Source organism: Anguilla rostrata, chromosome 5 (assembly GCF_018555375.3).
Source record: "Anguilla rostrata isolate EN2019 chromosome 5, ASM1855537v3, whole genome shotgun sequence".
NCBI lineage: Eukaryota > Metazoa > Chordata > Actinopteri > Anguilliformes > Anguillidae > Anguilla > Anguilla rostrata.
In genome coordinates this window covers 50689625-50712475 of record NC_057937.1, presented here as the reverse complement: position 1 = coordinate 50712475, position 22851 = coordinate 50689625, and the positions used below count along the sequence as shown (strand labels likewise).

Here is a 22851-nt window from a genome sequence, read left to right as displayed (position 1 = left end):
TCTGGGGTTCTGATTGGTTAGTTAACAATTTTGCTTCTTAGTGTCTGTACCTTGAGAATTGTGTGTTAATTGAGTTCAGGTTGTGATTACTTGAGTTAATTATACAGAATGCAAGTGCTTCCGAAACACATGGTGCAACCTGTGCGTGACGAAGAGATTTGTGTGTTGAGTTTTGCACAAAATGTTCAACAAATATGCAACATGTCTGAAAACAGGTGAATAGTGTTTATAGTTTTTGGAATTTAGTCTCTTTTGGTAGCTGACTGGTTTGGGGTGTTTTGCTCATAGATGCAGTTTCACTGTGTAAGTGATTGAGAAAAACTAAAAGCAACGACCTCTCGTCGCTAGTCGCTAGTATATAACCCACTTATCCTAGTCAGGGTTGCGGGAGGCGCTGGAGCCTATCCCAGCATGCACTGGGTGAGAGGCAGAAGTACACACTGGGCAGGTCAGCAGTCCATCACAGAGCACACAAACACCATTCACTCACATACTCATACCTCGGAGCAATGTTAGACTCTCCAGTTAACCTAACCTGCATGTCTGTTGACTGTGGGAGGAAACTGGAGTATCCGGAGGCAACAGTGCTACCCACTAGACCACCATGCTGCCCTGGTCTCACTCATCTGATACATATATTTTTTGCTTTCTTCAGTGAGACTTTGTGAAATTCCCCTAGTCTGTTGGGAAAGTAGACACCAGTGTTCACCACTTGTATAATGGGGGCATAGGGCATGTCCTTGCCCCATAGCCTTGCTGTCATCATAACCGTGGAAGGAAGCACAGGGTCCTTACTGGGCCCCTCCAAATTTCAGAGGAATACTGGTGAGTGTGTCCTGCCCACATGCAGCCATAAACTGTAAACAGCTTTCAGAGTCTTCCTCTCATTCTCTCTCCGCTTCAGCTGAAAGAGCAACCTCACATCCTCCCATTCTCTCCACCTCTTCACACTTCCTGGCAGAGTGATGGACAGCAGGAAGCACCTTTTTGTTTCCCTCTCATTTCACCCCCTCCACCTCGCTGTTTCCCCTCATAAACGAAAAAGCTATTAACCGGCTCCCCCTCCGACTACTCTTCCACAACACCCAGTGCGCTTTTTACTGACAAGGGACAATCGTTAGGATTTTTTTTTCACATCGACACTAAGAAACAGCTCCTATCACGCCCGACTGTGACTGTGACTGTGACCGTAGAGTGGGAGGCCGACTGTGCACTGAACTGTGATTGACCACATTTCCTGATGAAAAGGCACAGTGGCACGCATGATCTCCTCAAACCCATGTACACATTAATATGCCCTGACAAGGTCATTTGTATCACACCTGCCCCTGATGGCAGTGATGTCATTTACCTGGGGGGCGGGGGGACCAGTACTCACTGAGCCAGAGTTCTTCAGAAAGGGGAAAACACACATGTTCAGTTTCACAGTAAAGAGACTGCTATGGCTGAATTTTCCAGGAGGACGTAATGAGGAAAATGTTTCACGTAAGTGCTTGAATTATAGCACCTTAAGTATGACAGTTATTATGGTGGTGATGATGATCTCTTGTGAGGCTCAGGGGCAGCTGTGCCATATGGGCAAACCAGGCAATTGCCCAGGGCTTCTGAGCAGGAAAAGAAGTGCTAGTGGTTGTGATGGCTGGATTCCCTCTGCACACAGTGAGTTAGCAGAGAGGAGTTACCCATGAAGTCAAACTGGCCATTGCCCAATGAAAATGATCAACTTCGGGCTGCTGAGCCTGTACTGCTGGGTCTGTACTGAGGTCTGATACCCGTGTGTTCCTTGCAGCGAGGCTGCTCCATCAACACGGTTGGGGTCTGAATCAAAAATTCCAAATTAGGGTGGGAATTGGACATACACAGCCCTGCATTGGGCACCAAATGAATAAATAAATAAAAAACAAGAAAAAAAAGGTTGACTTTGGGCTAGTGGGCATCCAAATGGAATTTTGTCATCCTCAGGCGCCTGACGGAATTGTATTTCTTTGTGGAATCTGAGCACTGATGATGTTAGATAGAATAGACCCTCTTTTTAGATGGACCGTGCATATCAGATGAGATATGAATCAGTCCCACACAGTGGTGTCTTGTGCTCCCATTGTTCCCCTTCCCCCTTATTAAAATGTTTACCTCACAGAAAATATGCTGCTAATTACTCCCGACAATACAGGTGCTGCTATCGGAGGGGAGCTTTTAATTATTAAAGCTGTTCTGAGTCTCCTGGTGGCAAAGTGATAAGCCGCTAGGAAACAGAAAACAAATCACCGAACATGTCTCTACATAACACTGGTAAGATTTTCATGCTTTGTTTTTTTTTATTTTCATGGATTTAATATCGTCATGGGAAATGTGTTTTACCAAAATAGGTTTTCTAAAGCATGTCAATCACATTTATTTAAATAATTTAAGAGGTTAAGCTTCAATTACTGTAATATTTGTCCTTAAGACCTTACATTAAAAAAAAATAAAATTCTAACACAGTGGTAAATTAATTGAGATGATAGCTGAAGAAAAAACTCTCAAATTTGTGAATCAAGGACAAATGCCGATTCAAACAAGGGCTTAGTCTCACAAACTAATGTAATTTTTTTTAATTAAAAAAGGAATTCTAAAATAAATATACATGCTGTAGAGGTCTGCCATGAGACAAACAAAAATGTTGTATTTAATGTTGGAAAAGGTATCTAAACAGTGAACTACAGAGGTTACAATGACAAAGCTTACAGAATATTAAAAGAGTTTGAATTAGTAAGCATGGTGTGGATGGACAGTAAAATTACTGCACCCAATTACTGACCCACAGGAGTGATGCATACAGTACCTGCAAAAGCAAGAAGCCTTTTTGCCCCTGATAGATGATAGAACCAGGTAAGAATGATTACTCTCAGCCTCAATGAGCTCTGCTTATAGTTTAATCTATAGAACTGGACACAGTGTGGAATCCCACGTGGAATAGGCTTTTTCGCCACACTTTCCAGGGAAATAATAAAGCGTACTGCACTGCATTAGAGAAGGATGGAGATAGGGAAGGGGGGATGGAAGCAGGGAGAGGAAAGGGGGGAGGGAGGGAGAGAGAAGGAGCTTGTCTGTTGTACGTATAAGCTTTATCTATATGCAATATGGAGACAGAGAGGGAGTCAGGGACCAAAACAAGGTGTGTGGCAGTATGTATGGGGCAGAAATCTCCCTCATTCTCTTCCATTTCTGCCTCACCATTCTGAATAAATTGTCCTGTGACACCTCAGAAAATTCCACTGAAAATCGAGCCACCCGGCAAACGCGGGAGAGCCTCAGCTATAAAAATGTCCGCCTGTCTCAGGACACAGGAGGAGATGCAAGTGTAAAGAAACGACAGGTTTCTCAAGGTCTAATAAACTAAAGGCTGTCAGCTCCTTGTCCCCTGCCCGTCTGCCGTGTGTGTTCTGCCGTCAGCCCAGCCGTACCTCCAGTCCTCCCACGGCTGATAGGCCACTGATATATGAGTTTTGACAGGAGCCGTGGAGGCTGAGGGATTCTGGGAAAGGTCAGGCCCTCAGGTGGCTTGTACCTTTGCTCCCATCTATAATTGAAGACGTTGTTGCAGCAGACTGCTGTGAGGGGGCGAGGCAGGGGGGTAACTCCAGGTCCCAGCGCTGCGGGGGGGTATGAGAGGGGGCAGGTAGAACAGCAATCCCAGGCTCCCAGCACTGGGATGGAGGGAGGGAGCATATTGGCAGGGGGTGCAGGGGCAGTCAAAGCTACCAACACAAGGAGGAAAGGGAGCAGTCTGGAGACTCAAGACCCTCTGCAACATCCCCAAACCAGCCACCACCCCAACCCCCGCACCTCATAAATAACATGGACACCACAAACTTGACTGGAGATCATGATTTGTTAATGTGCACCGAAAGAAATATTTATCAAAAGGTGTTCAGCATCCACAGTTGGCAAAAATATAAAAACGGATATAAATATTTATAGCTTATCGATATGGAAACCGGTGGCATACATTTTCAAAATAGTGGATCCACAGAGTTGTTTCGGAGGATAATTGCCTATAGCAGTCACTGACATCTCCGTAACTATGACAACGAAGTCTTCAACATCGACATCTAAGGGGCCTCTGCAACTCGGATTTCACATTGATGCACACACATTAATGCCAGGCTTGCGCCTTTTGGTTTTGGTGAGGTGGTGGAATTGTGCACATTAAATAAGAACAAGCAGGTAACACGTATATTTATGAAGCATATGTGCACAAATTTCAAAGTGTCCTAAATATAGTGATGAATACAAGATCTACAAGGCAGTACAGCTGGATGTCTGCTGTACCCTATTTTACTACAGTTACATTAACTCTGCAAATTTAATAATAGTGCTGACATAATCACTTTCAATTAAAATTATATCAGTAATCAGTTTAACAACTGATAACAGCGGATATAATACAGCAGCTACAATTTCTAAAATGAATTTTTCCCAGAAATATACGATATAGCTCCAAATACTTGCCTTCTGTGTATGTGCATGCGTGTGTGTGCATGTGCGTGTGCGTGTGTGTGTTTGTGTGTGCATGTGCGCTTACGCGTGCGAGTGTGTGCGAGTGCATGTGTTTGTGTGAACCCATGCAAGAAAGACAGATTTATTCCTGGCAGAAATGTGGTGCTAGAAAAATGCTGACAGCAAAGTGCACACAGAACACTGAATTCTTTATATTACATAGTGCTGGAAAAGCAGATTGAATTTTTCCCCACAGTAGGATCTCCTCAGGGGCTGAGGAGATATTAACTTACTGCGCATCATTCTGGAGAAACACGGCAGCCAGGTGAGATGGGCATTCGTGGGACGAAGAGCACTCCAGAGCTGAAAGGAGAAAGATGCAGTCTGAATAACACCTGTGTAACTGCGCCATGTGCCAGAGGCTGAGCAGCAGGCCTGTTCCTGATACAGACGCGGGCGTGGCACCCACCATAACTTCCACTGTCGTCAAGACCGTGCTCCCCCCCCCCCCCCCCACACACACCCAAACAGTGAGGGGAGTCTGGGGGATTAAATGCAGTTTGCCCTCTGAGGGAACCAAATGAACGTAAAAGCCAGTCAAAGGTACAATCATAAAATTTAGATGTCAAATATTGAACAAAAAAAAAAAAATCTTGGATTTTTTTTTTTGCGCTCTGATAAATCTTACATATTTTTATGCTCCACTCTGCGGAGCTGTGCTTGTCTCGCTCCTGGAGTTAAAAACTGCCAAACTGCTGCAGTTCAACAGATCTATTTCCCTACAGGGCCTCTTTATACCGAACATTCTCTGCAACAGACAGTCGATCGCTCAGCTTCCCTCCTCTCTCACCCCGACGGTGCTCAGAAAGTCTTTTCCCAGTCCATAGTTAACTGTTAAGTTGTTTTCTCGTACGAGAAAACCCCCAAACCCCGGGAACGCAGGTGGACTGCGTCTCACAAATTTTCACATTACACTGCGGATATAATGCCATTCCTTCCTCTTCTCTGGGTTTCCAGACATCGGAAAGAACAGCTTGTCAGCTTGAATGCAGCAGTCTTTTAAATTGCATTTTGTTGCCTCAGTGAAATGCATAAATATTACCACTGTATTTCTGAAGCTCTTTAAATCGTCCCCCCTCCTCCCATTCACGTCTTCTTTTCATCCAGCATTCGCCTCGGCTTTCATCGTGTTCGGCATGTGACAGGTCTTTTCCCCTCGCATGTGTTATTAATCAGCTTGTTTTGATCTGAAATCAACTGGATTCTTTGCATGCTAATCTGATGGAAAATACTTGTGGTTTCTTGTAGTTCGCCAGATATTCGATCGTAATTACGCTCAGATAAGTCAGATAAATTAGCTTGATAAACACCATTGCCATTGATAGCAGTGACAGAAATTCAGAGCAAGAGAGAACATACATGGGGATCACAACACAAGCATTATTTGTGAGGTACTGTACTACCAGACACATGCACATAAATAAATAATTTTAAGCACAGCACAGACACTTCCAAAACCCCACAATGGTGACTGGCTTAGAAACCATGCTTTATCTGATTACCTGTCTTCCAGCCAGGCTAGCCATAATTATAGGCAACTAGGCCAGCCCAGCATTTTTGCACATGAGCACGCTAGGATGCTAACTGCTCAATTAACCCAGAAACCACACCAGTGTGGCAGCACCTGCTTTCAGTATACCCCGTGTCCCTCATTTATCCAAGTGCTTCCGCTCATTTGACCGTTACCTCTATTTTATCCATTTGGCTCTTGTACAAACTCTGCTGAAGTCAGATTCTCAGTGGAAATGTAACTGTGTAGGAATTGTGGGAAGGGTGAGGGGTGTGTCACACCCTTATGGGAGAGAATAGGAAGGAGATGGAAGGAAGGTCAGGGTACAGCGATCTTATACCTCCTGATACCAACCATCCTCCCTTACCCAAGTGTTCTCTCCCAATCACAATAAAATTGGGTGCTCCTATTTAATCCAACGTCCCCCCCCCCCCCCCAAAAAACCAAAAACACAAAAAGGCGGAACATGAGGCCCAGGACAGACAGCACACAGAGGATGTCTCAGACAGAGGGCTCGCTGTCATTAATAAAAGTCATTAATTAAAGCTGAACCACGCACAGCACCTGGGCACAGCAGGATCGATTGATGAAAGCAATTGTAAATTGAGGAAAATGCATCTAAAAAGGAGAACAGAAGTGCCGACATAAAGCAACGTTCAATAAATAAGGCGAGGCGACAAGCCGCACGGCTTTGCGAGGCTGGCCAGATGCAGATTTCAGCACAATAAAGCACAGAGACGAGCGCGACAGGCTGCGGCGGGCGCCATGGTCTCTGAGGCTCTGGCTTCAGGAAGCGCTGGATCGCGCAACGAAAGCTAACGGGCACTGGACCGCACGACACGGAAAGCACTTCAGCCGATTAGAAGCGATTGGAGCCGAAGCTATGCTCTCACGAGCGGCCCGTGGGAGTTATTAACCAACGTGTGCAGCACAACAGCGCCCAGAATGCGTGCGGGTGCAGCTGCAGGTTTGATTTTCGCATGAAGTTTCTGTGGCTATGCGGTCTCCGAAAATAATCCGAGGGAGTCTGTCTGATATTAATCCCGGTATCCTGGCTCCGTACCATTGGCCGCTTAATCACCCCCGATACATGTGATTGACTGCACAATCCATTGAATTCCCTACCCGCTTTGATTCTACAAATTGTCCCTGCAAACGAAGTTGAGATCTCAATTGATCTATGCCTTGTTAAAATAAAGGTCAAACAAAAATAGAATGAAGTACTAATAAAAACCAATTCTGCCACCTCAGTGTCTGTCAGGCACATTAATCTAATGAGATGCCAGGTGCCAGGGGCAGGCTGCCTGGCACGCTATCCTTTTGGCTTTGAGGCAGCTGGGCACCTGCCTGCCATGCTCTTAAACTATGCCAGGGCTGCCATTTCCTTGGCTGATGTATACGTGCTCCACATATCTCTCAACCTCTCTCTCATGCTCTCTTATATTCTTCTTTATTTTCCACTCCTACCTCTTCTTCTTTCTTGACCTCTCCATCATTTTTCAGTTTCAGAGGGTGGGGGGGGGGGGGTGCGGGGGGCATGGAGCTCTGCCTGGAACAGTAAACAGCCTTTTCACTGTTTTTTCACTGGTCTCCATCAGTGAAGCTGCCAGAAAGGTGGGTGCTGGTGTTGGTCAACACCTGCCTGCCGGGGTTCACCAGTATGACACTGTTTTACACCAGTCTGCACACAGTCTAGTGCAGCCAGCAGTGCAGTAACACGCTAGCGTTAGCTCATCATTGGTCCTTCATGTGGCTTTGACCGTAATCAGGGCTCCCAGCTGACCGGGCCTCTGTGGGCTCCTCAGTCAGCAGGCTCTGGTTTGCCACCATGCCGTGCATGTCGCGCTAATGTCTAGCATTACCGCCTTTGGCCCTGCAAAAAGAAAAGATCTGTTTTTCACATTCATTTCCACTGTGAATCACTGCGTGCCTCTCTGCCAGTCATCCACAAAAACAGACCATGCCTCTCAGCGCTAGGGACAACGCGGCGTACTTACGCAGAAATAATGGAGCGGCAAATCTGAAGCTCAAAATCAGAAGCATTACTGCTACGCAGCAGGATGTCTTGTAGATACAAGGAGAAGACAACAGTTACTTTGGGGGCGCCCTTGAGATGCGTGGGGTGTGATATTTTCGCCAGCGTGCGGCGCGCTCCCGTGCGTCTCTGTCAGACTGCATTTGAGCTCAGGAGCTCTGTTTGCACCCCATTACGCCCCTGGCCTTGAAGCAGGAGGACAGCACGGCACTGCTGGGAGTTCGCCTCGTCCCACCCTGTCACTTCCAGTTAAACCGGCCCTCGCCACAAACACAGAGTCACATAATCAGAGACAGGGCAAAGTGAGGAGAGGGAGGGAGGGAGGGAAGAATGGAGAGAGAGAGAGAGAGAGGAAGAAAAAGAGAGAGACAGAGAGAGAGGGAAAAACAGAGAGTGAAAGTAACGGATAGGGATTTGTCTGTACCTTCTGCCTAATGCATTCTCACATTCTATACGCAATTTGTGTGTGCCACTTATTGTAATATGAGCTGTAGTAAGAGCACAATTATTAAAATGCTATTAATATTTAGGAAATTTAGAGAACCATCTTGATGTACGGTGAAAAAGAAGACTTCTGCGGGTGCAGTGGTAAATAGAGTTGTGTTATAGCCCTTGGCCCGTGGCCAAAGCACTGGAAGAGAGCAACTAGGACTACGCAAACCACAAACTGTGTGCCTGGGGCTCCCAGCATTCCACAGTGGAAACCACAACGATGGAGGCTGCACACTGCACATGCAGCATTAGCATAGCCTCTTTGCAGCACTGTGACAATGTGCTGAGGGTAGCTTCAATTTCACAACATAGCTGTAAAATCAGCTGGAAAAGCAGGGCATACACAGCGTGTGCTGCCTTATTTGAGCCATATCTAATCCAATGCCGAGCACCGGGTCCTTTTAAACAGATCCCAGGGCCCTGAGCAGAACCCACCCTGGTCTGTGTGAAATATGTAACTGGCGTGGGCGTGGCCAGCAGCTCGCGGGCAGCGGAGCGCGGCTCCACCAGCCCGAGCCGCCCGCAATAAAAGCCGCTCCGCTCAGAAAGAGGACATTTCATTTCGCCATCTGCGAGCCGAACGCGGGGGACAATAAAAAGTGACATTTCAATCACAGCCGCTGCCCAGCAGCCCCCCGGCGCCGAGGAAGTAAAAAAAAAAAAAGGGACCTTCGCTTACAATCTATCAATTTCTCTGCGACCTGCCGCCTCGGCGCCATTATTCAGCGCATCTGAATGCTAACTTAATAAAAGAGAGGGCGTACGAGAGAGAGAGAGAGCGAGGGCCCCTGGGGTTCTTCCCCAGACAGGGGTGGGGACCAGGTAATGTGTGCATCGGCGTGTCGCGGGCGCAGCTCCAGACCTCAACGTTACCCCGAGCGGCAGGCTGCCCCTCCCGCTCGACAGAAAACCGCACAGGTGTCGAGGCGATTCAGTCAACGGCTGTGCAGTTTATATCCAGCCATATTAAACGAGGGTATGCTCCTTCTGCGCGCGTGGAAGCTGCATTTCTCAATAGAGGCATTATGAAGGCCGGGTGGAATTTCCTGGACTAATTTCATTCTCGCGGTGCAGGGCCTTGACGGGGAAGTAACAGGAGCAGAGTGTGTGGTATTCTGGGGAAATGTGGCCTTACCTCATTTCGCTCCTCAGCACATTTTTCATGGGCTCAGAAGAACGAGGCCATTGGCTCTGTTCCTCCAGACCACGCACACAACTGAGAGAGAGAGAGAGAGAGGGAAAGAGAGTGAGATAGACAGAGAGAGAGAAAGAGAGAAACAGAGAGACATAGAGAGAATGAGATTCGCTGTACTCATTGTCACTTGTCTGTACTGCAATTAATTGTCAAACTCGAGGGGGGGGGTGTTATTTGTCACCTTTGCATTTGCAACACTGAATAATCTCATGCAAATAGAGTTTTGGGATGGAGGGAGGGGCAGAGGAGGCAGAGAGGCCCAGCAGAGAGAAGCAGGGTCCCGGTGCAGAAGCTCAGCTCAGCGCTGGCGCTGCTCTGCGTTTCTTAGCGCTCACCATCACAGCACTGCACGCTGGGCTCACACACCAGCCCTGCTGATTCAGTGCAGCTGCTCAAACCGCTCCACCTCCAGCTTCCCACTGCCCCCACACCCCCACCCTCAGCCCAGTGTAGGCTGACCATGGGGCCCACACTGAAGTCTCATATACAGGGCCCTGACGTGGGCCTGCCTCAGCTCCCTCTCAACTCATTTAGCCCTCAGGCCCTGTGAAAACTGCAGGTGGAAAGAAACAGCACAGAAAAACAATCAAAAGCTTCAGTGAAAATGGATCATCTTCAAAGACCCATAAAGATTTAATTTTTCCCCTGAACAATTTTCTCAATCTGACGAGCTCGGTTCACGAAAAGCCCAAACGAGCCATTTTCAGAGCAGGAATGGGAGGGCACCGACCGACCGTTTTTACACACGCCCAGCCTGTGTGCGGTAACGAAAAAGAGCATCTGAGCGGCTGACACCTTCCGGAATCTTCTGTCTCCCAAATCATCTGGTCTCCATTACGGTTCGGCCAACGCTGGTCGCAAAAGGCTGTGAAGTACAGAAGCGAGGGAGGGAGCTGGAGAGAGAGGCATTCGCTGCTAATGAAGCGGGGGTTTCAGGGGTCAGTCGTGCTGCGTCGAGAGATCGGTGCCTCACGGGGAAACCGCCTGATGATGCGTTTCAGGCACCTGGGAGCCACAATCACAACATCAGGGCGTACCAGGAGCTAGCTCCACTTTAGAGAGGGGGAGGGGGGGGGATGGAGAGAGAGAGATACAGAGACAGAGAGAGAGAGAAAGACAAGTGTACCTGGCTACATTGTTATAATGAGGAGAATCTGGGACAGCTGCAGGAGCCATTCCTTTGCGGCGGAGCAGAGGCTTTCTTCTCCCTGATCTCGGGTGGAGATGTCTTCCTCCTCGGGGTGGTGAGGGGGAGGCAGCGCTGCGCTGGCGGGAGGCAGACCAGGCGTGCCCTCCCTCACCCCTTTCGCGTCTGCGCCTGGCTCTCTCCGCAGCTGCTGGGAGAGGGCGTCCACGGGGAGGCCGCCTTTGAAGCTAGGCATGAAAGCCCCCGACAGCCCTTCCCACCTTCGACTCCCACCCAGGACACGCACGTCCGCCCCCCTCTTGGCCCCTCAGTGCAGTGGATATTTTTGGCTCAATACCACAGCACAGTGACACTTTTTGAGATGGCAGGCATGGAGGTCTGCTCTGGAAATCTGTAGCTCCAGCCTCTGCACACACAGAAAGCTGCGGCACTTTGTCTGACTGTCGTGCAGGTGCCCACTCAGCCATATGAAATGCATGCCTCCAGCTGCTGCTTCATTTACACTGCAGTTTCTTTGCCGGCAGTACACTCAAATGGCCAGATGGGTAGGTACCGTACTGAGAGATGAGACGGCAAGAACTGCACCGACCAAAAAACTCCATCATTTGGGCAACATTATGGAGAATTATGTGTCTCGGGTCTCCCGGTCGGCACAGTTGCACAGTCAGGATCCAGTCCTTACGACCACGGGGTCCATAGCAGCACTGTAAACAAGCGGCTCACAGCACAAGTGCTTCATACATCAAGTGCTGGAGACACCATTGGGGAGCCCCTGCATAGGACCAGAGTCATTCAACTACACTAGTCACTCCCTCTCCCTCCCGATATTTTTAAAGGGAGTAGCTACACAGCTTACTCTCTTCCTCCTAAGCCCTGTTGAACAGTCCAATGTTCAGGGCAACGTTCTCAGAAACTTGTCGTGGAAATGAAAAAAGATTAATATCGAGAAAATATCGCGTGTTTGCACATCGGATTCAGTTTGCCTGCTGGCGGTATCAGATTGCTTGGACCTCGGACCTCCCCTCCCATGTGTGGCCCCCGATGCAATTTAGCCGGAGACACGGAATGGAGTGTGCTACAGTCCGTCACGTACACCATTGCCGTGATTGGTTTTAATACCCTGTGAATGACAGCCGGTAATGGAACCCGTGTTATTTCCAGAGGTGGCTGGAAAACGCTCAGCCCCCCCCTTGACGGTAACACGCCGCGCATTATAGCTTAGCGGAAACGCGTCGCGTTTAATTACTTGTTCGGCTACACGCCGCGTATCGCCACGCTCATTATTGCACAGCTGTGTGTGCGGCGTGTTTTTTTTATCAAAGTGAACTCCCCGGCGTGAAGCATCATTATACTCCCTCGCAGTGACAGAGGCGGAGAGGATTGTGGGAGTTTGTGGATGATGTGAGCCCGGGATGATGGGACCGGCTCCCCTGGCACGTCAGGCTGCTCCTGCGTCGAGCTTTAATGTCCCGGTCGGTGGAAGAGCACACAGTCAGACGTGCGCGGCGGAGAGGGGGCTACAGGCGGCACACAGGTGTTCAATCTACAATCCATATTAAAAATGTACCAATGAATATCATTACCGCTGCTTCTCTAATCAGCGCCGTTAAGCCTCGGAATATTCAAAATCGACCGCACGCCAGCCTCTTTTCTTTCATCATCTCCAATGCCTACATTCAGTCTGTTCTTTCATATGAAAATCAATCACTTTTTTTTTTGCATGAAATCTGTGCTTTTCTGTGGAAAATAGTAGCCTCTCGTAAAGTTGTGCGCCTCTGTTTTCCCCTGTTACCAGCCCCCTGTCGAAACCCCCTAGAAACACTCACACAGCGCACATTCTAGGACCCTCTGTGCATTTAACATTGCGTGTAAAATGCCCCACAAACACACTTCCTCTTGAACGGATGTGCAGGATTTAATTTGTCCAATACATGAGAATAACCCAGAAAACAACCTCAGGATGACGAACACCGCATGGCATGCACCAGCCAGCAGCCTGCAGTGAGGTCCGCTCCTATAAATCAACCAGGAGCAAACTGAACTGATAAACAGCAGACACTCATCAGATAACGTGCAGTTACTTCCATAATTGGATTTATTGTGCAAGAAAAAAGAAGGACAGACGGTCAGTAATCGCATCTCTAGATGCTGAAGGGGAAATGGAAAGACCTTCGGACAGAGCAGAGTTAACTGACCTCTCTTAAACACATCAGTAATTGTGGGTTTCTGCTGTTGTTGGGGGGGGGGGGGGTCTGAGTCCATGAACTCAACGCTGCAGACAGACACAGGAGGCCAGCGGGTGGGGGCGGACTCCTGGGTAGCGGTGATCTCATCGCAGCAGATGTATGAAGCAAAACCATTCCATCGGGACGACATCATCAGACCCTTTCTGACCTCTGACCCTCTGACCACAAATTTTAACAGAACTGTTGGAAGTCAAGCTTACAAATGACAGCTACAAATACAGCTGACAACCTTTTCCTGCCTTCTTTATGGAAGCTCCGCCTGCTTAATACTGGTTTTCACTATGAGCATTGTATCTAGTATTTCTGCACTTATCTCAATTCATTCACTTGCATATTGGCTGAGCCTATTATTAGCACTGTATTTAGTATCTAAAAGTGTAACTGAATTATTTGTTCTAGTGCTTGATGGTACTCTGGGTATTTACAGTTGGTGTTGCTTGTCCAAATCAACTGTCATGGAAAATAATGTGTACGAAATGTCGTTGGGAACACGAGAATATGGGAGAGGCAGTTGCTTACAGCAAAGGGTACCAGTTGCCCCAGGACCAAGTCTATTTCATGCAGTAAGCATAGTCTAAGTCTGTAAAGTTATGGCAAGTTAAACTAGAAGTGAGGCATGAGTGCAAGAGCTATGATAAAAAGCTACAACATCAAGATGACAGGACAAGTGCACCACAAAAGTGCTAGATGAGGACGCAAGGAAAACATGAAAGGACAAGCTAGAAGTTACAAGGAACAAGTGATATAAGACAGTGATCCAAGATCGGGAGTAACCTTGCGGAGGAGTAGTGTTAGAGTTAGTCAAGGTATAGTCTGAAGTGATGCGTCGTCAGACCACGGCAGAAAATGAGCAGTGACTGAGTGGTTTGCAGAGGAATAAGGAGTTTGTTCCACTACTGGGGAGCTAGAGTGGAGAAACATACCGGACTGGTACCGGTCACACTGGTTACAATTACCGGACTGACAGTATTGTATCCTTCCTGCCCTGGCCCCAAAGACTATTGCAGCACTGTTACAGAAATGTGCCACCGCTATTATTTGCCTTCACTATCAGCACCGGCACTCAGTCATTGAGGAAACAGATTCGAAATGGGCTAAACAGAGTAAAATAGGCCCCCAGAGACAGGGGGGCTATTTACAGAGGATGTACGGTAAAGGATGGGGAGGGGAAGCCGTGTCTACAGCAAGGGCTCAAACAGATTTTTGGAGGCGGTGAAGTCCTGTTTGAGCGCAGTGTCCAAACTATTGGTATTGGATGGCCATTTGTGAGAATGCTGACGCTTGAAAACACACAAAATGAGACTTAGATTCAATCAACGTTTCACCTTCACTTTGTCTCAGAATTAAACGCAGGAGTTTGCTTTCAGCCTCACTGCAGCTCTGCTAGTTCACAAAATTAATTAGAAAAAAACTAATTAAAAATGCAATACTTGCTTTTATTTGAAAGACAAAGTAAAGGACAAACAAAAAATGCAGACTGTAGAAGGACGGGGATATGACGGCAACGTTGGAGAGAAGAAAAAATCATTATTCATTAGCTATGGAATTGGAAAATATTGGAAGCCTAAGAAAGTCCATACTTGTTTTTCTTGATAATAGAAATAAAATGGATTCTCTCAGACACAGAAAATGGAAAATTAAGAAATACACATTGCAGATTATAAATGGAGCTCAGTCAGTTACAATGCAAAACAAAGAGCACACAATACAAAACTACTTACCATTTCAAAAAAGAGTGTTTAATATATGCATTCAATATGCATATAGTACTATGAACATTGTATAACAAAAAAGACAGAAGAATATCATTGTGTAGTAATTACTGAAGGAGTCCCAATATGTTGTGTGGTTATCTCTGATTAAATATGCAAGCATGCTATTAACTGTCATTATTGGAAATTCCATTGTCTGTTCCACAGAGAAACAAGAACTGGGATCAGTATTGTTCAATACTTTTTAACAGCCATATGGAAACTATTTTACTGAAACAGGAAAAAATGGGAAATCAGCCGTTACTTAAGAAATATTAACTGAACTGACGATGACACTATTGACCATTGTCTCCTGACTGGGAGACATATGTCTGTGAATTGATTGTTGACTCCCGCAAATTGCCGGACCACAATACCTCCACACACACACACACACACACACACACACACACTATCGATAAAGGTTACTGATAATGAGCAGCGCTTCTGGCCAATTGGGCGCCCACAGCCTGCCAGCATCTGCCTGCATGAACTGCGCAGGAAGCGCATTTCTCCCGTGCTGTGATTGTGCTGCGCAGCGGGTTGCACGTGCGGCGGAAGAGCGCTTGTACATCCTCTCCCCAAATTGAAGGAGGGCATTGCGATGAAGGGATAGTTCTACTAATGCAACAGGGGATTCAGCACTGGAAAGAAAATAATCAGACCACCCTCCTCATTTTTGGGCCCGGCGTGCTTTTTTTAAAAACTCACAATAAATACGATGTTTGAAATTGTAATTGCACAGAGACTTCCCAGGTGCCACAAAACCAGAACAATTACTTGCAAGCTGATTTCAGCTGAGATAGCTTTTGCGACAAATGCTACGCAGAATCTCTGAAATGCACCATGCCTGCTAGGTAATATGGGAGAATGGAGCCCCTGATGTGTGACAGTGTGCATATTTTTTGGTATCGTAAGTGTTGCTATGTATAGTACCTCAGCTACAGCAGGCAGCAATATCCTTCCCTCTCTTTCACTCCGAGGCTATGTAGTTCCTCTGTGACACACGGCTTCCCTGGATATCTCTGCCTTCGCAGTGACATGGCTGTCAGCCATAACACGTCAGGCAGCGCTTGCAATATGCGATAGCAGCGATCGGTAATGGACCCTTGCCTCCTGACTGTACACATCTGAAATGGAAAAAAAAATGAACAGGCAGACAGAGAGATGGGTGGATAGAAGAAGCTTTAAAGGGGTAGTTCAATTTCTTGGGATTTAAATTTTTTATTTTTTATTTTAGTGTACATTTTCAAATGCACAACTTCTGACAACCTGTGGGCTTTGCAATGGCTCATATTACACAAAAGCTTAAATAAACTATATATTTTTAAACTTCAGAAAGTTAACTATCCCTTTAACCACAGCAGTTTTTCAGTATTTCCTAGCTAAACCCTCAGAAAACCTGACAGTGTGATTCAATTTTCTATTTCAATATCATTTAAATACTAAATAGGTTTCTTTTGTAACTTCCAGTCGAGGTAAATAGGGTGATAAAGAATAAAGAGCATTTAGATCTGTCTATCATATTGTATGTTAACTTTGTGCACATTAAGTCCAAAAAAGGTCTGATTTGCCATCGTGCCACATCAGTGACATAATTAAAAAAGCATGACCTCATATTTAGCAATCCTATGATGTCTGTGTTCCCTTAAGGCTTTAATTAGTCTAATTCTGTTCAAATAGCTTCTGTTTTTCAAAGAAATTTTAATGTTTTTTTTGTGTTTAGTATTCACATAAGAAATGCACCAGAAATTAATTCCTAGCAATATCGGTTAACATGTCTAAAACAACTTTGAAAGTTTTTTTTTAATCATGCCTGTCTACAGGCATATGTGACTGTCCAATCAAACCTCAGGAGGCATGGACTGTAAGCTGCCGTCTGTGGCTTATCATTTTATTTCTCTCACAAATTGGAACTTTTACAATGCACTGCCATTGTAAAGCTCTTTCTCCATGAACACAGCATGGTTCAGACGACCTTCAAAGCCTCAGAACCAACTATGACTGGCACCTGGTTTATACTACAAAGCACTGTGAATCACTTCGTAAAATTCACTATGATACCATTTCCGAATATGAGGGTGAAATAGAAGGTGCAATAAGCACAGGGAGGCTTGGCAACGTTCCATGCACAGAGCACGGAGGGAGCGTGAAACCCGTTACCGTGACTAGTTAAGCAGGGTTTTCGGAATAATTACGCGATAATTCGTCAATCACATTGCACACACACAGCTGTGGTTATTACAGAGATATCGAATGCACAACATGTGTCAAATGTGTTAAGGTTAGCTAGCTATGGGCACTAGCTAACTGGACACTGTGTTCATTCTTGTTAGCCTACCTGACAAAGCAGCATCCGGCTGACAAAATTATTACAAACAAAAGCGACGTTTATCTCCCCACTATCGCTCACTGTTGTGATTTAGTAGGTATTGGCTATTGATAGCAAAATGTTAAAAAAAAAAAAAAAAAAGATGCCGATGCTATATGGACATGTTTTCACTTCGCTGGAATAATATAATAATAATAATAATAATGTCTGAATAAACTATTTCTGTGTTTTCCGGACACGTAGGCTACCTCGCTTATTTTAAGCGAAATGAACGTCATGCTTCGAAGTACCAGAGACAGACCCACCTGCTATATTTATTTGCATAAAAAGTTTGCTTTTGTGGCAGCTCTAACGTTATTGGCCATGTCATGCCAAAATATATGCTGCTGCAAGTAACTTCTTACATATCGGTGATCAAGTCACATTTATACTTTTGTTTGGCAAGTCTGTCCTAAATTGAGTTATTTAAAATTTGTTTACTAATTTGTAGCTACCGGGTAGCCTATTTAAAAATGGCGGTTGGTGCGTTACACCAATCAGAGATTTACAGGACTGTAGCTCCACCTCATAATTCCTAGTACCTTTTTATGGTACCTTTCTGGAAGGACAATTCATAATACACTGCTGCTGGCACGGCACGATATGGCAGTGGCAAAGGGGTGCTACTGTTCTTTGGTGTTTTTGATGGATTTGGATTAGGTGAAACAATAAATTTGATTCGTTTTTTAATTAAAATTTAATTCTTCATATCCATGTATAATCTGATAAGCCTACATGCCAAAAGAATGCGTCTTGCTGTCATTGTTATGCATAAATATAGGAGGCTGAAGAAAAACACAAAGACATAAACATAATGCTGTAAAGTCCATAGCTAGCTTTGCATGTGGCCTGTCCTACTGTACAATAGTTAACATCCTGCGCTGTGTCAAGCCTACTCTTGAATGTTCCAAGGGTCCCTGCTTCTAAAGAAGGAATATCCCCTGTGTTCATACATCTTCTTATTCATCCTGGGCACTTACAAAGGATTAAACCCAAGATTAAGAGCATGGGGTCAGTCTTATCGGGATTACAACATGAGCAAGTTGGGTTTCTCTGCCAGAGAGAATCAAGGACAAGATCCAAGTTTATCTCCCATTCTTTTCTCTGGACTCAAAGATCAATAGAAGATAGAAAGCAGGTAATGGAGCAATACCCTCAGAGAAAGGTCAGGGTATGGATTGCACATCAGCACCAGGGATATCTCTCTCCCACCGAAGCTGCGGCTTCTGTGATCAACGCAGAAATAAGTGTGCAGGCTGACAACTGGCTGCTTTGTCTCCAAAAGGTTAAATTATTGCCTAAATTTCTCCCCCATTGTCAGTAAAGAGAAACAATAAAAATTTGCATGCAGCAAACCCAGGCGCAATAAACACAATGTGCTAATAACCCAATATCAGAGATGAGTGTAGATAAGCCAGCAGGAAGCACACACAAAGGAATATTTAGTAGAATCTTGAGTTTATATTTGATAGAGCAATACAATAAAATATTCTAGCAAAGTCATTCTTTAGGGTGGGTTAGCACTATAGGTAGCATGCTGTTCTGTCAGACAGGACTGAAATTATTATGAATTAACATAAATTATTTGCTCAACATATGGGATGTTCCTCAGAGAAAATTCCCAGGCTATTGCATGTTTAGGAGGTTGTTGTGGGGGAGGCAGAGGAGTGTGGGGTACCCTGGTGGAATTGGCATAGCTCGGGAGGTGGGAGGAGCAGACCAGAGGACACGACTGGGCCTGTGGAGAAGAGAATGGGCTTTGCTCCAGCTCCTGCTCCCCCTGCTCCACCTGTCACTTCAGTGAAGCCACCAGGGTTACGATGGGGCCAGAAGATGCCCACTCTCATCACAAAAGGCCAATGTAGCTCAGCTCTGCCTGGCACACTCTCCAACCATACCCCGCTGTCCAATATCTAGAGCCCCCTAAACAATACAAGCCTTTCTCATCTAATCAGGCCTGTCCTCTCTCCGTCGCTGTAGCAGAGCTGCTTCTCAATACAGACCACAACTTCACTCACATCAGGTTTCCTTTCTATACATGTGAATGTAGGTCCTCTTTTCCTTTTTCCCCAAGACACATGTCTCACTTTTCCCCAAAACAACCTTGTGGAGTAGCTTAAACTTGTATCAAAAACAAAATGGCAGAACTTTTATTCCCATGGGAACAGCACATAAGCACTTATTCATAAAATGCTGGCAAACTAGAAATACATAATAATTGCATTTCTGCTGTTGGGGGAAATCAATTTTTTCAAAGCAATAAAAATCAATCAATTTCAAGGTGTTTGACCCGAAAACATTATCTTTCATATTTTTTCAGTATTATTTTTTTCACTGATGTTGACCTTGATTTAGCCATCTGACCTTTTGATCAATAACCTGTAAGAGCACAGAATAATGTCAAATAATAAACATGTCTTGATAATATGACTACAAGCCTAAAATGGACACTTACGTTCTTGCTCTGAATTGACTTCCCCCCTGCCTGCATAATCACACAGCCTAGAATGAAATGAGAAGATGTTGGTGCTGCCCGGTGGAGTCTGGTCTTTGTGTCTATGCACATGTGTGTGCCTGAATGACACCATTGTGCCCAGTATGTTGAATCCTGCATATGTGTATGGGACTTCCTGCCAGCTGCTGTGCATCCCACAGCACAAAGCCAGCAGCCAAGCATCTGTCAGATAGTGTGGGCTGCTGTTGCATCATCTTTTGCTATATGTCAATTCTTGTAGCCAGACAAGCCACTTTACCCACAGAGTAACACTTGTGCAGTATAGGCTAGTAACCAAAGCTGTAAGCACTCAATCAAACGGTTGCTGTATGGATCTGATGTAATTAGTGCTGAGGTTTCATACTGATATTATCAATTAGACTTACTAAATTTGTACAGAATTAGGCTTTGTACTGGTATTAAAATTTAACAAGGCAGCAAGAACTGTTTACTTGACTCACAGTGGTACACAATATAGTATCTAAGCAGTGTCACCCCAGCCATATTCCCACACACTGTGTGTGCACAATGACATAAATCTACGACTTGAGGTTTTCCAATGAAATTGTCAATATAGACCAATAACAATACATGTAAGCACTTAAGCTTACGAGATCAGTTTGTCCTTTGTTGAAAGAAACGTTTCAGAGCAATGGACTCATCTTGAAGAATGGTTGCTATCACCAGTACTGTCACATATTCATATAATTCAATAGAATACAGACAACACGTTCAACAAAAAAGTTAGCTAACTTAACAGAATCTGAATGTTTGCAAATGCGTCAATCACGTCTGACATTCAGACACGACTGATGCATTTATGAACACCAATAAACATTAAAGCCAAAGAATAAGAAAGGAGGTGAATTATGGGTAGGTCACATTAAATGTATTTGCTCATTGAGTTGGTCATGTTTTGGAAAGATTGGGAGTCACAGCCTTTAAATACCAAGAGTCAAAAGCTAAGAATATTGGGCTGCACAATGCATGGCTAATGTTGCCCTGATGTCACTGAAACTTTATCAGAAAATTACATGTTGTTGGGCTGTGTGTGATTAACTCATGGTCAGAACAGAGATCTCAGGAAGTTGGATGGGGAAGACAGGGAGTTTTAGGAACATGACTCATCCCTATGGAGAGATTCAACCTTCAAAAAATCTTCCCAGAAACATCTCATTCCTGAGCTTTGGAATTTTTTTGACATGCTGCCAGACCTCACTGGAGTTCCTGCTGGGCTTTCCAGAATTTTCTGATAGATTTTTGGAAATTGGGGCAGGGGAAAGACTCTCTCCAACTCCTTACTGGAAGCAAAGATACAATACTCAGTATCTTTGTGTTCAATGATCTTTGTCACATATATTTCCTCAGAAATAATATTTTGCAGATGGAGGGTGAAAAGTGCAAACAGGATGCTTCTGTTAGAGGGGAGAGTGTGGTGGGGCAACCTGCCCATTCCTGAGACCCCTAAAATCGACTTTGGTGTCGAAGTGCCTCTGAAGGCCCCACAGGAACTCAAACGGCTAAACTGTGCTGTAACTGCATCCTGCCTTAGCCCTCACACATGCACTCACACACTATAAACATACTTAGCCTGCATACACACACATGCACATGAATAGTCACACAATATGCACATACTGACACTATACACAAACGCGTATGCGCATGCTATCACTCTGGCCACATGCATAAGAATATACACACAAGTATTCATGCACACAGACGTATGACTACCATACACTATACAGATACACCATATATACACATACTGTATATACACACACATACACACATATGTATGGACACACATCCAACTACTGTATATATACATGCATAATTAAACTGCACACACACTCAGATTCACACAAATACACATGCAGACACACACACACACACACATGCACACTACACACACACAAAACTACATGCACATGCATATACACAGATTCACACAAATGCAGATGCCACACACTTGCACACTAACACTCTCTCACATTAAGCACACGCCACACTTCATCCACTCATCCTCGTGGCCAGCTCTCCTGCCCGCCTGCTGAAGCAGGGGTTGCAGCCTCCTGTGAGCTTACATAACAGAGCAGCGGAGAGAGAGTTGTAATTAAATTCTTTAGCGTCTCCGATGCCCTTGAGACTCTTCAGGGCGGCGAATAGAAGCTGGCAGGGAGCCTCGCTGTTCATTAGAGCCAACACCATTCTTCCTGGACTGCCCTCCACACCGGCCAGCGCTGGCAGGGATCAGAGCTACTTTCAACGCTGAAAGTGTTTCGGCACATTAGTTAATCTCGAACCTTGTTTTTCTCCCCCCCTGTTGGCTCTGTATCTATTTTCCATGAACATGCGCTGATACAAGCTTCTTGAACACAGGCAGACACAAAGGGCACAGTGGTTGACTTAAATGGTGATGCATGCGGACAGGAGATTGGCACATTTTCAATGTCTAGATTAAATATTCAGTATTTTACTGTGATGACTGAAAATGTAATACTACACGGAGCACTGTGAGTAAGTCATGCAAAACAGTTCAAAGCAACACAAATGGTGCTAGACTGAACACTGGCTTTCCTGCATTTCAGTGAGGAGAGCAGCATTGGGCAAGTAAACCTCATCTCAATCAGCTAATCTTACAGTTGTCCCAGTCTGTTCTCCCTGTCTCCCAATCTGCCTGCTTCAGCATGGTGCCACATATTCTATTTTATGTACAGTCTACCCCCTGCTGGACTCACACAGTACTGCAAGTGTCACTATAATATAATGAAATAAAAAAGTGAGAAAATGCATGCCTTATTGCTCTCTCACAATGTCAAGGGGCAATCTAACAAAAGGCAGTGTGCCACCATCCACTTACTGGATTGGTGAGACAATGCGCTAGCACCACCTTATGGCATTCGTAGGTAATGTCAGTTAAAGACTGAATTATGTGACTGTGTAAGTTAATGCTTGCAATGTGAATGGTTTCGTCCCTGCAAAAATAAAACGCATACCTTTATAGAAATGAATACGCCATCATAATAATAGGCTGGTTAGTGGTGTTCCTACTGCACTCAATAATCATG

At 45.3% G+C, this 22851-nt stretch overlaps 1 long non-coding RNA gene across 2 annotated transcripts; it reads right to left on the bottom strand.

The window, feature by feature from the left end:
- Window positions 1-14579: 14579 nt before the first annotated feature.
- LOC135255585 (uncharacterized) lies at window positions 14580-17755 on the bottom strand. 2 transcript variants are annotated; one of them, XR_010330198.1, is made up of 3 exons: window positions 17553-17755; window positions 15852-16045; window positions 14580-15559 (listed from the first exon to the last, which is right to left on the bottom strand). It is a non-coding gene; the product is annotated as an uncharacterized LOC135255585 (long non-coding RNA). The 2 variants fall into 2 exon arrangements; XR_010330197.1 differs by lacking the exon at window positions 17553-17755 and adding an exon at window positions 17257-17536.
- Window positions 17756-22851: the final 5096 nt, after the last annotated feature.